This window comes from Hypanus sabinus, chromosome 9 (genome assembly GCF_030144855.1).
Source record: "Hypanus sabinus isolate sHypSab1 chromosome 9, sHypSab1.hap1, whole genome shotgun sequence".
NCBI classification, from domain to species: domain Eukaryota; kingdom Metazoa; phylum Chordata; class Chondrichthyes; order Myliobatiformes; family Dasyatidae; genus Hypanus; species Hypanus sabinus.
In genome coordinates this window covers 66925675-66939236 of record NC_082714.1, presented here as the reverse complement: position 1 = coordinate 66939236, position 13562 = coordinate 66925675, and positions in this window count along the sequence as shown.

The window sequence follows — 13562 nt, the reverse complement described above, 5'->3', positions numbered from 1 at the left end:
CTGCAAACCGGAGACTGCGGTCCTGTAACTCGGAATCTCCTCATCCGCCTGCTGTGCCTCTGCCAGTGCCTCAAAGTCTACCCCTTGGGAAAGGGCATGAACGGTAGGGTGAGAGAGCGCATCCGCCACAACATTGTCCTTACCCGAGACGTGCCGGACATCCGTCGTGTATTCAGAGATGTAGGACAGGTGGCATTGCTGGCGGGACGACCAGGGGTCGGACGCTTTCGTAAACGCAAAGGTAAGCGGTTTGTGGTCCGTGAACGCGGTGAAGGGCCGACCTTCTAGGAAGTACCTGAAATGCCGGATTGCCAGGTAGAGCGCCAACAGTTCCCGGTCGAAAGCACTGTACTTGAGCTCGGGCGGCCGCAGGTGTTTGCTGAAAAACGCCAGGGGTTGCCAGCGACCTGCGATGAGCTGCTCCAGCACCCCACCGACTGCCGTGTCAGATGCGTCCACTGTGAGGGCGGTAGGGGCGTCCATTCTGGGATGTACTAGCATTGCGGCGTTGGCCAAAGCTTCCTTCGTTTGAACGAAAGCGGCGGCGGACTCCTCGTCCCAGGTAATGTCCTTGCTCGGACCCGACATCAGGGCGAACAGGGGGCGCATGATCCGGGCAGCTGAAGGGAGGAAGCGGCGGTAGAAATTGACCATACCTACGAATTCCTGAAGACCTTTGATCGTGGTGGGTCGGGGAAAGAGGCGGACCGCATCTACCTTAGCGGGCAGAGGGGTTGCCCCGTCTTTAGTAATTCTGTGGCCCAGGAAGTCAATGGTATCGAGTCCGAACTGGCATTTGGCAGGGTTGATTGCAAGACCGTACTCACTCAGTCGGGCGCAGAGTTGACGGAGGTGGGACAGATGCTCCAGGAATGCCTGCTCAAACATGAGGCAGGGTGTGTGTTCGTCGGCCAGAGACAACATCTCATTCATTAAAGCCGATGGAGGTCTGTCTCCCAAGCCATCCAGGTGCAGTAAACGGGCAGCCCGCTTGCGCCGTGAGAGTCCGAAAGTCCTGAGGAGCAGGGCTTTGAATTCCGTGTACTTGCCGTCTGCCGGGGGCGACTGTACGAACTCCACGACCTGGGCCGCTGTGTCCTGGTCGAGGGAGCTCACCACGTAGTAGTAGCGGGTGTCTTCTGAGGTGATCTGGCGAACGTGGAATTGGGCTTCGGCTTGCTGGAACCATAGGTCCGGGCGCTGTGTCCAGAAACCCGGCAGTTTCAACGAAACCGCATGAACAGAGGCGGCGTCGGTCATTTCTGGTCCAAAAATCGTTTGGACCGTCGGGGTCACCAATTGTAGCGGTGTGCTACACGCAGCGCTAAAATTACGACACGGAGTCGGTAACTGCAGTCGAAGGAAAAAACTTTATTCGAAAACTTCAGCCTCACTTTTAAGCCTCTGTCAACCGGCCCCCCATGGCGCAGAGGCTCCAAAGCTCTGTGCTCGCAAACCCCCGTAGGCTATCTAATTGTGAGTCGGTTCGGATACACTAGGAAATGGGTCGCCACATTACCCCGCTTTAATTTTATCAGCTCAATGATCCCACTTGCGCCTCCAGCAGGATATTGGCAAAAACTGGACTCCTTACTATGATGCTGTTTGGAACAGTAAACGACCCAATATAAAGTGGTCATATCTACAATTCTAAAAGTTGGAAGGGGGATTGGCATGTCCAAATTTTAAACTGTATCACTGGGCATTTGTATTAAAAAGTCTTAGCTTTTGGATGGAGAAGGATAAAGCTTCATCATGGAAAAATATAGAACAAGAGCACCAATAAAGTTGGAAGACTTTCTCCTTATAGGTATGTCTACCAAAAAATGTAATTTGTATTATGGTCCAATTTTAACCCATATGCTACAAGTGTTTAGAGCAGCAGAAAAATTCCTAAAATTTAAAACCATAGGGTGCAAATCATCTCCTGTCATGGTCCGGATCAGGTTCCCTTTAAATTTATCTAAGTTGTGTTATAATCTGGACCGTTAACTCTTTGTTCCCCTTTAATTCCCTGTTTCCCGTGTCCCTCAAGCTTGGTGAGTAAGGCAATCTACTCTCGACCGAACCGGCAGCTTATAAACCCCCGGCTTCAGCTGTTCAGCGTGGGAGCATTAGCAAAGTTACCATAGCTACTGTGAGCCAAAGTCAGGTAGCCGGAGCAAGCAAAGATTCCTCCTGCAACAAGTGCCAGCAATTTGCCTTCCCTTGCCGGAGTGGGTCCAGGCAAGGCTAACCTGCCAGGGGTGAGTTAAGAGCTCCCACAGCTTTGTGGTAAACTATGTATACCCGTCTGGACACGCCCCTCTACTGACTGCTCCTGTGGCTCCTCCCAGAGACCCCTGTATAAAGGCGATTGGGGGTACTGCTCCCCCCTCAGTCTCCGAGATGCTGTGCTCCGTTTTGCTGCTAATAAAAGCATATTGTTCGTCTCCCATCTCTGAGAGTTATTGATAGTGCATCAAGCTTGGAACAAACTTGGGTCCAGTGATAATACCGTCTATTGTCTCGTCGTCTTGTATCCAGTTCAGTAGGCAGGCCTTTTGCCGCTACTCGTATGGACTGGCGTTGTGTGGTCTCCGTATCCATGTCCTGTCTAAAGAGGGGTCCCGGCCCTGTACCCTAGAAGGGTCCTGACCTGGTGTTAAAGAGTCCCGGCTCCATGCCTGGTGTCTTAAGGTGGAGTCCTGGCTCAGTGTTTCATGTCCTGTGTTTGAGTATCAAGTCCTGGCTGCTGTGTTCCAAGTCCAAGGTCTGTGTTCTATGCTCTGATCCCTGATCTCCAAGTCCTGGCCCCCCAGACCCTGAGTCCCAACCTAGTCCCAGGCCTGAGCCCTTGTTCATTGTACCTATTCCCCATTTCCTCTTTGCCCTCCTTGATTTCCCTGTTCTATCCTTATGTCACGGTTCTCCTTGTAAAGAGTAATAAACTCTATTTTATTTAACCTTAGAAAAATGTGTTTGTATCCTGCTTTTGGGTCCTCCTTGAGCACCCTTGCCCCCCCCATCTTGTAACATCATTATGAAACAATAATCATCATCTATCGGGGGGGGGGGGTGGGGGAACCATTCACTAACAGAACTTGGGAGGATAAAGGTATTACTACTCTTCAAGATATTAATGGGGCAAGTACTATCCTTAGCTTTCAAGAACTAGTATCTTGATATAATATTGATAAATGCTTTCTTCTACTTTAGAATAAGATCAGCTTGTAAAGCCTATGGGGTTCTTTGGGGGTTAGATTTAAAGGACCATCCCATTTTAAGTTGGATGCAGAGTGCTCCAAGACAGATAGTTTTATATATCTATGATGAAGTAAACTCCCAGAATTATATGCCCCCATCAGGAATGAAAGCCTGGGATAGGGACATATCAGAATTGGGACAAGACTTAGACTGGGATGCGATTTGGGATAATGCTGCCTGTGTTTCGAAAAACCCAAATCATCGCTATACTAACTCGAAATTTTGTTGTAGAGTGTATTTAACACTGAGAATTAGACATCAAATAGGACTGGTTCCTGACCCATATTTCTCATTTTGCTCCCATGGAACTGTTGGTTCTTTTATACATGTTGTATGGGAATGTCCAGGGGTTTTTGGTTTGTTGGGGAAGACTATCAATACTCTTACAGAACTAATGGGGGTACAATTACCAATGGACCCCGCTGTACATCTTCTAAATGATGACTCCCACCTTTCCCTTATGGGGAAAAAAACCACAAAATCTGGCTGGCAGGCCTGACTGCAGCTAAGAAGATTGTAGCCCAGCGTTGGAAACCTCCCCATGATACTTCAAGTACTCAGTGGCTTTGGAGCTTTTTGGACATTTCTTACCTGGAACTATCATCAGCAAGAATAAATGATGCACGACCAAACACAATCTTAATGTGGACAAATTTGATATCTAACTTAAAAGATCTGTTAAAATAGGAATGCTCTGTCTGTGTATGCACTACTATACAGTTGGTTGGTGGAGGGGAGAGGGATGGGGGGAAGATGGGGGTGGGGATGAGGGGTGGAGGGGGGATGGTGATGAGGGTTGGGGGTGGCTGGGTTAAACAGTCAAAATGTAATTGGCAACTGGTTGTATTGAATGTAATTTGTTGGTGTTGCAATAAAAAAGTTATTAAAAGTAATCACTGATCTAGTGACAGCACTCCTTGGCTTCTCTCTCCTGTGGAGGTAATGGTTTTCGTTATAACTGACAGTCTACCTTAGGCACAACTGGATGATGGTGGACTGTCCACAATATAAATGTGGAGAAGAAATTCTGGTAATCCACTAGACTGTGAACAATTGCCCTATCCTAACAACCACAAAGGGACTACTGGCATCAAAGTGTGACCAGAAGCCATTAAAATGCTGCCAGAATTCTGAACAACTGGTGAGCATCACTCTCTGTGAATTAATCAGTTTCTTGGATTAATCCACCTGCCAAGGAATGGGCAGAAAGTTCAGAAATCAGAGGTGCAAAGGGAGTTGTAGGATTTCCTAAAGGTTACCTTGCAGGATGAGTTGGGGTAAGCATTCATTTCAAGAGGACTTGAATATAAAACCAAGGATGTAATGCTGAGGCTGCACTGGGAGTGTTGTGAGCAGTTTTGGACCCCTTATCTAAGAAAGGAGGTATTGGCATTGGAGAGGGTCTGGATGAGGTTTGCAAGAATTATCCCAGGAATTAAAAGGATCATTTAATGGCTCTGGGCCTGTAATCACTGGAGTTGAGAAGAATGAAGGGGATCTCATTGAAACCTATTGCATATTGAGAGGCCTAGATAGAATGGATGTGGAAAGGATGTTTATTATAATAGGTTTCAATTATAGTAGGGGAGTCTAGGACCAGAGAGCATAGCCTCAGAATAGAAAGATGTCCCTTTATAACTGAGATAAACCATGTAAATAGGTCTGGACACACCCATCTGCTGACTGCTCCTGTGGCTCCTCCCATAGACCCCTGGATAAAGGTGATTGTGTCACTGCTCCTCCCACAATCCAGGGCAGTCATCCAGCATGGACGTGCTTCGTTTTACTGCTAATGAAAGCCTTTCAGTATTTACTCTACTTCCAGTCTTTTGGAGTTATTGATAGTGCATCAAGAACAGAGATGAGAAGGACAAACATGAGGAAATCTTCAGATGCTGGAAATTCAAGCAACACACACAAAATGCTGGTGGAATGCAGCAGGCCAGGCAGCATCTATAAGCAGAAGCACTGTTGACGTTTTGGGCCGAGACCCTTTGTCCTGGAATAAAATGTTTTCCTTTTTTAAACAAAGGGGCTTCCCTTCTTCTCCATCTCCCTCTGGTGCTCCCCTCCCCCTTTTTTTCTCCCTAGGCCTCCCGTCCCATGATCCTTTCCCTTCTCTAGCTCCGTATCCCTTTTGCCAATCACCTGTCTGGCTCTCAGCTTCAACCCACCCCCTCTGGTCTTCTCCTATCACTTTGCATTTCCCTCCTACTTTCAAATCTCTTACTATCTTTCCTTTCAGTTAGTCCTGACGAAGGGTCTCAGCCCGAAACGTTGATAGCGCTTCTCCCTATAGATGCAGAGATGAGAAGGAACTTCTTTAGCCAAAAGGTAGTGAACTTATGTGATTCATTGCCACAGACAGCTGTGGAGGTCAAGTCATTGAGTGTATTTAAAATGGATGTTAATAGGTTCTTGATTAGTAAGGGTGTCAAAGGTTATGAGGGAAAAGGCAGGAGAATGGTTTAAGAGGGGTAATAAACCTTCCGCATGGAAGGTTAGTTAGGAAGGTTCAATTGTTAGGTGTTAATATTGAAGTAGTAAAATGGATTCAACAATGGCTGGATGGGAGATGCTAGAGAGTAGAGGTGGATAACTGTTTGTCAGGTTGGAGGCCAGTGACTAGTGGTGTGCCTCAGGGATCTGTACTGGGTCCAGTGTTGTTTGTCATATACATTAATGATCTGGATGATGGGGTGGCAAATTGGATTAGTATGCAGATGATACTAAGTTAAGTGGCGTTGTGGATAATGAAGTAGGTTTTCAAAGCTTGCAGAGAGATATAGGCCAGTTGGAAGAGTGAGCTGAACGATGGCAGATGGAGTTTAATGCTGATAAGTGTGAGGTGCTACATTTTGGTAGGAATAATCCAAATAGGACATACATGGTAAATGATAGGGCATTGAATATTGTGTGCAGTTTTGGTCTCCTAATCTGAGAAAAGACATTCTTGCCATAGAGGGAGTACAGAGAAGGTTCACCAGATTGATTCCTGGGATGGCAGGACTTTCATATGAAGAAAGACTGGATCAACTAGGCTTATACTCACTGGAATTTAGAATATTGAGGGGAGGTCCTATTGAAACGTATAAAATTCTAAAGGGATTGGACAGGCGAGATGCAGGAAGATTGTTTCCAATGTTGGGGAAGTCTGGAACAAGGGGTCACAGTTTAAGGATACAGGGGAAGCCTTTTAGGACCGAGATGAGGAAAAACTTCTTCACACAGAGAGTGGTGAATCTGTGGAATTCTCTGCCACAGGAAACAGTTGAGGCTGGTTCATTGGCTATACTTAAGAGAAAGTTAGATTTAGCCCTTGTGGCTAAAGGGATCAGGGGGCATGGAGAGAATGCAGGTACAGGGTTCTAAGTTGGATGATCAGCCATGATCATACTGAATGGCGGTGCAGGCTCGAAAGGCCAAATGGCCTACTCCTGCACCTATTTTCTATGAAGAATGCAGTAGAACAGAGTGATCTAGGAATAATGGTGCATAGCCCCCTGAAGGTGGAATCTCATGTGGATAGGGTGGTGAAGAAAGCTTTTGGTATGCTGGCCTTTATAAATCAGAGCATTGAGTATAGGAGTTGGGATGTAATCTTAAAATTGTACAAGGCATTGGTAAGGCTGAATTTGGAGTATTGTGTACAGTTCTGGTCACCAAATTATAGGAAAGATGTCAACAAAATAGACAGAGTACAGAGAAGATTTACTAGAAAGTTACCTGGGTTTCAGCACCTAAGTTACAGGAAAAGGTTGAACAAGTTGGGTCTTTATTCTTTGGAGCGTAGAAGGTTGAGGGGGGACTTGATAGAGGTATTTAAAATTATGAGGGGGATAGATAGAGTTGACATGGATAGGCTTTTTCCATTGTGATTAGGGGAGATTCAAACAAGAGGACATGAGTTGAGAGTTAAGGAGCAAAAGTTTAGGGGTAACACGAGGGGGAACTTCTTTACTCAAAGAATGGTAGCTGTGTGGAACGAGCTTCCAGTAGAAGTGGTAGAGGCAGGTTCGGTACTGTCATTTAAAGTAAAATTGGATAGGCATATGGACAGGAAAGGAATGGAGGGTTATGGGCTGAGTGCGGGCCAGTGGGACTAGGTGAGGCCGAGATGGCCTGTTTCCGTGCTGTAATCGTTATATGGTTATATAAATCAGCCAGAATCAGGTTTAATATCACCAGCATCTGTCTTTGTGGCAGCAGCACAATAAAAATACATAATAATAGAGAAAAACATGAATTACAGTAAATACATATTAGTTAAATTAAATAAGTAGTGTAAAAATAAGACTAAAAAATGCAGTGAGATGGTGTTCATGTGTTCAATGTCCATTCAGAAATTGATGCCAGAGGAGAAGTTATTCCTGAATCCTCGAGTGTGTGCCTCCTCCCTGATGGAGAAGAGGGCATGTCTTGTGTGATGGAGGGTCACACACTGGATGCTGCTTCCTCTGAGGCATCGCTCCTTGAAGATGTCCTGGACACTACAGGGGCTAGGACCCATGATGGAGCTGATGAAGTTCACAACTTTCTGCAGCTTCTTTCACTCCTGTGCCCCAGCCAAAGTACCAAATGGTATTCCAGCCAGTTGGAATGCTCTCCATGGTATATCTGTAGAAATTTGTGAGTGTCTTTATTGACAGACCTAGTCTCCTCAAACTCCAAATGAAATATAGCCACTGTTGTGCCTTCCTTGTAGCAGTGTTGATAAGTTGGGCACAGGATAGATCCTCAGAGATACTGACACCCATATACTTGAAATTGCTCACTCTTTCCATTTCTGATCCCTTGCTGAGGGCTGGTGCGTTTTCCCACGCCTTACTCTTCCTGATGTCCATAATCAGTTTTTTGGTCTTATTGATGTTGAGTGCAAGGTTGCTGCTGTGACACCAGTCAACTGGCTGATATACCTTGCTCCTGTACGCCCTTTCATCACCATTGAAATTCTGCCAGCAATGGTCAACAAATTTATAGATGATATTTGAGCTATGCCTAGGCACATGGTCATGAGTGTAGAGAGAGCAGAGCAGTGGGCTAAACACACATCGCACACAGGTGTGCTAGTGTTGATCATCAGCAAGGTAGAGATGTTATTTCCAAACTGCATAGGTTGTGGTCTTCTGGTTAGAAAGTCAATGATCCAGTTTCAGAGGGAGGTATAGAAGCCCAGGTTCTGGAGCTTTTTGATCTGAACTGTGGAATAATTGTGTTAAACGCTTAGCTGCAGTCAATAATCAGCAGTCTGACGTAAGTACTACTACTGTCCAGGTGTTCCAAGGCTGAGTGAAGAGCCAGTGAGATCATGTACACTGTAGACTTATTGTGGTGATAGGAAAATTGTAGTGGATCCTGGTCCTTGCTGAGACAGGAGTTGATTCTAGCCATAACCAACCACTCAAAGTACTTTTTTCACCATAGATGTGAGTGCTACAGGACAATATTCATTAAGTAAGTTCACCCAGCTTTTCTTGGGCAAAAGAGGTGGGATGGGGACCACAGATTACAATGGCAAATAGAAAAGGTGTGTCAAAAGGGCAATGTTATTATAGTCATGGGAGATTTCAACATGTAGGTCAATTGGGAAAATCAGGTTGTTAATGGATCTCAAGAGAATAAGTTTGTTGGATGCCTAAGAGATGGCTTTTTAGAGCAGTTTGTCTTTGAGCCTACTAGGGGATCAGCTGTACTGGATTGGGTGCTATGTAATGAGGTGATTAGGGAGCTTAAGGTAAAGGAACCCTTTGAAGGCAGTGATCACAATATGACTGAGTTCAACTTGAAATTTGATACAGAGTCTGACATAGAAGTATTTCAGTGGAGTAAAGGAAATTACAGTGGTATGAGAGAGGAGTTGGCCAAAGTAAATTGGAAAGAGATGCTGTCAGGGATGACAGCAGATCAGCAATGGCGTGAGTTTCTGGGGAAAAATGAGGAAGATGCAGGATAGATGTATTTCAAAAATGAAGAAATACACAAATGGCAAAATAGTACAACTGTGGCTGAAAAGGGAATTCAAGGCTAATGTAAAAAACAAAAGAGAAGGCAAACAATAAAGCAAAAAACAGCAGGAAGATAGAAGATTGGGAAACTTTTAAAAACCTACAGAGAGTAACTAAAAGAATCGTTAGGAGGGAAACTATGAAATATGAAAGCAAGCTAGCAAACTATATCAAAGTGGATAGTAAAAGCTTTTCCAAGTTTGTAAAAAAACAGTGAGAGATGAGAATGCATTTTAGTTAGTTTTGCATTATATAAATTTTTTTTTGTTTTTTTTTCTTTCTTTTTTGTTTTTTTTATATTATACATTATGAAATATTTAGATTTACTATGTCCATACATATATCTTATGGCTTATGTCTTGGTAAACTCATTTATATTGTAACTATTATGTATGTTTTTTTTTCATGTGTAATGGAATGTGTATGTTGGTAATTTCTTTATCGATATATCATCTGTATTCTGTCCATATTACTAATATTAATAAAAAGATTTAGAAAGAAAAGAAAAGAAAAGAGAATGCATCTACGACTGCTAGAAAATGAGGGTGGAGAAATAATAATGGGTAACAAGAAGATGGCAGATGAACTAAATGAGTATTTTGCATCAGTCTTCACTGTGGAAGACACTAGCAGTGTGCCAGATGTTGAAGGGTGTGAGGGAAGAGAAATGAGTGCAATTATTATTAAAAGGGAGAAGATACTTAAAAAGTTGAAAGACCTAAGTGTACATAAGTCACCCGGATGAGATGAACTGCACCTCTGGCTCTGAAAGAGGTAGCGGTAGAGATTGTGGAGGCATTAGTAATGATCTTTCAAAAATCATTGGACTCTGGCATGATGCCAGAGGACTGGAAAATTGCAAATGTCACTCCACTCTTTAAGAAAGGAGGAAGGCAGCAGAAAGGAAATTATAGACCAGTTAGCCTGACCACAGTGGTTGGGAAGATGTTGAGTCAATTGTAAAGGATATGGTTATGGAGTACTTGGTGACACAGGACAAGGTAGGACAAAGTCAGCATGGTTTCCTTAAGGGAAAATCCTGTCTGACGAACCTGCTGGAATTCTTTGAGGAGATCACAAGTAGAATGGATAAAGGAGATGTAGTGGACATTGTATGTTTGGACTTTCAGGAGGCCTTTGATAAGGTGCCTCACATGAGGCTGTTTACCAAGTTTTATTACAGGAATTACAGGAAAGTTACTGGCATGTTTAGAGCATTGTCTAATTGGTAGGAGGCAACTATTGGGAATAAAAGGATCCTTTTCTGTTAGCTGCCAGTGATGTTCCACAGGGGTCAAATTTGGGACTGCTTTTTTAATGCTGTTTATCAATGATTTAGATGATGGAATAGATAGCTTTGTTGCCAAGTTTGCAGATGATACAAAGATTGGTGGAGGGGCAGGTAGTGTGAGGAAACAGGTAGGCTGCAGAAGGACTTGGATGGATCAGGAGAATAGGCAAGAAAATGGCAAATGAAATATAATGTTGGAAGATGCATGGTCATGCACCTTGGTAGAAGAAATAAATGTGCAAACTATTTTCTAAGTGGGGAGAAAATCCAAAAATCTGAGATACAAAGAGAATTGGGATTCCTTGTGCAGGTTGAGTTGGTGGTGAGGAAGATAAATGCCATGTTAGCGTTCATTTCAAGAGATCTAGAATACAAGAGAAGTGAGGAACCAGAGGGAGGAGGTCTGGGTGGAGGGCTGGTCATGAGGGAGGGTGAGGGGAAAGAGAAGGATTAATGGGGCCAGAAAGATAAGGAAAAAGAGGGATGGTTGTGGGGGAGGGCGTGAGGTTGGAGACAGAGGGGAATGGTTACCAGAAGTTAGAGAAATCTTGTTGATGTCATCTGATTAATTACCAAAACAGAATATGAGATATTGTTCCTGTTCTATCTCTTCCCTTTCTCCCATGGTCCACTGCCCTCTCCTCTCTATCTTCTTCAGCTCTCTGCCACTTCCACCTATTACCCAGGTTCTCATGATTCCAACATCCCCTACAGCCTTCCACTGCCTACCTATTGTTCCCCTCTTACCTGGATTCACCTATCACCTACTTGGTCCCCCCCCCCCCCCATCTTCTTATTCTGGCTTCTACCTTCTTTCTTTCAGGTTCTGATAAAGGGCCTCTACCCAAAATGCCGACTGTCCATTTCCCTCCATAAATGCTGCTTCATTTGCTGAGTTTCTCCAGCATTTGATCATTACTTCACAACCAACAAAACACCTATTATCCTATTGTTGCTGCTGTTAGATAAGGAATTACAGCAAAATGTGATGGGATGTAATATCAATCTAAGAATATCTACATGTTACAAGAATTTTCTTCCCTCCATCTTTCAACAGTATCCTCCTGTTCTCTTCCCCATCTTATGCACATCTAACTGCTCCTTAAGTACGCTGCTTTAGAATTTAACACAACCTTTTAAATATAGCTGTAGAATGCATTAACAACTGCAGATGCTAGAAATCTGAAATTAAAACAAAAAATGGTGGAAATACTCAACAGATTAGTAAGTATCTATGGAGAGAGAAACAATGCTTTGGATGAATCACCTCTCATCAGAAGAGTAAACAGACATGCTTTAAATGACAGGGAATGGATAGGGTACAGGGACGAGAGAGAATATTTGTGATGGGTTGGAGATGGAGAGAGTGCATGACATAAATGATGATGACGACGACTAAGAGGGGATGGTCAATGCTTGCTAATTGAGGCTGCTGTCTCTGCAGGTGATGGTAATAGAATGAAGGCAGCAGAAAGAGAAAACATCTGGGAAGTCTATAATAAAAATTGGTACTTGATTTATCAGGCAACATCTGTGGGGGAAAAAACTGTGTTAATTTATTGGTGGAGGAACTTGCTCGTGCAGAGGAACTTGGAGGAACTGGCCAGTGCTAACACAAATGGGAAAAGCTAGTTATTTTAAATTGTTGAATTTAACACTGAGTTATGGAATTCAACATTTTGGATAACCAAAGACCTCACAGATTTTACTTGACTTGTTGGATATCTCCAGCATATTATTTTATTGTAGTATGGCGAGTTGTTCTTTGAATTTATGTCTAAAATGAATTCTTATTTACATTGTCAGTAGACAATGTAAAGGGTCAAGATAATAATGCTATTTAACTTTTTCAGAGGATATGGCCAGATTTGAAAAGAGTAAGTTCAAAAACAATCTGTAGTATCTGTAAATCTGTAGTTTTAAAGCGTAGGTCTTTTAGATTATCCTTTTCAGGCTGTGCTCTTCAAACCCTGGTAAATATACAAACTGGAGGTATGATAGAATGAAATTCCATAAGGACATTCGAAAGTAATCTGGACATACTCCAATAGCACTAATCTGCAAGAATAAAATGGGGAGAAATGTTAAGTGCATAACCAACTAGAATAATAAAGGATCTGCCACTGACACAGAATCAAATGTCTACATTCTGTCCTGTGCATTCCGCAATTAGTGAGCGGAAAAACTGCTGGAGGAACTTAGTGGGTCATGCAGTTTAATTGACAGTTGACAATCTGAGTGGAGACCCTTCACCTTGTCCAGGATATCCTTTTTTCTCCGGGTTTCAGCATCTGAAGGCTCTCATGCCTTCATTCTACTCTGAGACTAGTCTCAGTTTAGCCCAGACCTTTGCATAATGGATTTTAGTAAAGCTTTTGATAGTGTACCACATCAACGCCTGTTAGCCAAACTTGACCATCTTGGCATCTGAGGCTCTACCAAGGATTGGATCAAAAGCTTTCTAACTAAACGGCACCAGAAGGTATTAATCAACAGGCAATCCTCATCCAGCTATCCAGCATTTTCAGGGGTACCACAGGGCACTATCTTGGGCCCACTACTTTTTTTAAACCTATATAAATGATCTTCCAACTTGTGTTACATGTGAAGTTAGACTTTGCAGATGACCTGATTCTGCACAGACCCATAACTTCTCCAAATGACTGCAATACCCTTCAACAAGACATTAATTCACTGTGCAAGTGTGAGTCCTCCTGGCAGGTGAAATTTAACATCTCAAAGTGCTACATTATGAGAATGACCCACAAGAAAATTTTTTATCATCATCATTACTTCATGGGAAACGCTGCACTCCAGGAAGTAAAACATCACCCCTACTTGGGCATTGAACTGTCAGATAACCTTAGCTGGGCAAAACACATCAACCAAACCATTTCAAGTTCCAACAAAATCCTTGGCCTTTTAAGGTGTAACTTTTGGAATTGCTCAAAAACCACAAAATAAATTGCTTATAAAACTCTCGTCCATCCGAGACTTAATACTGTAGTGCCATTTAGGAT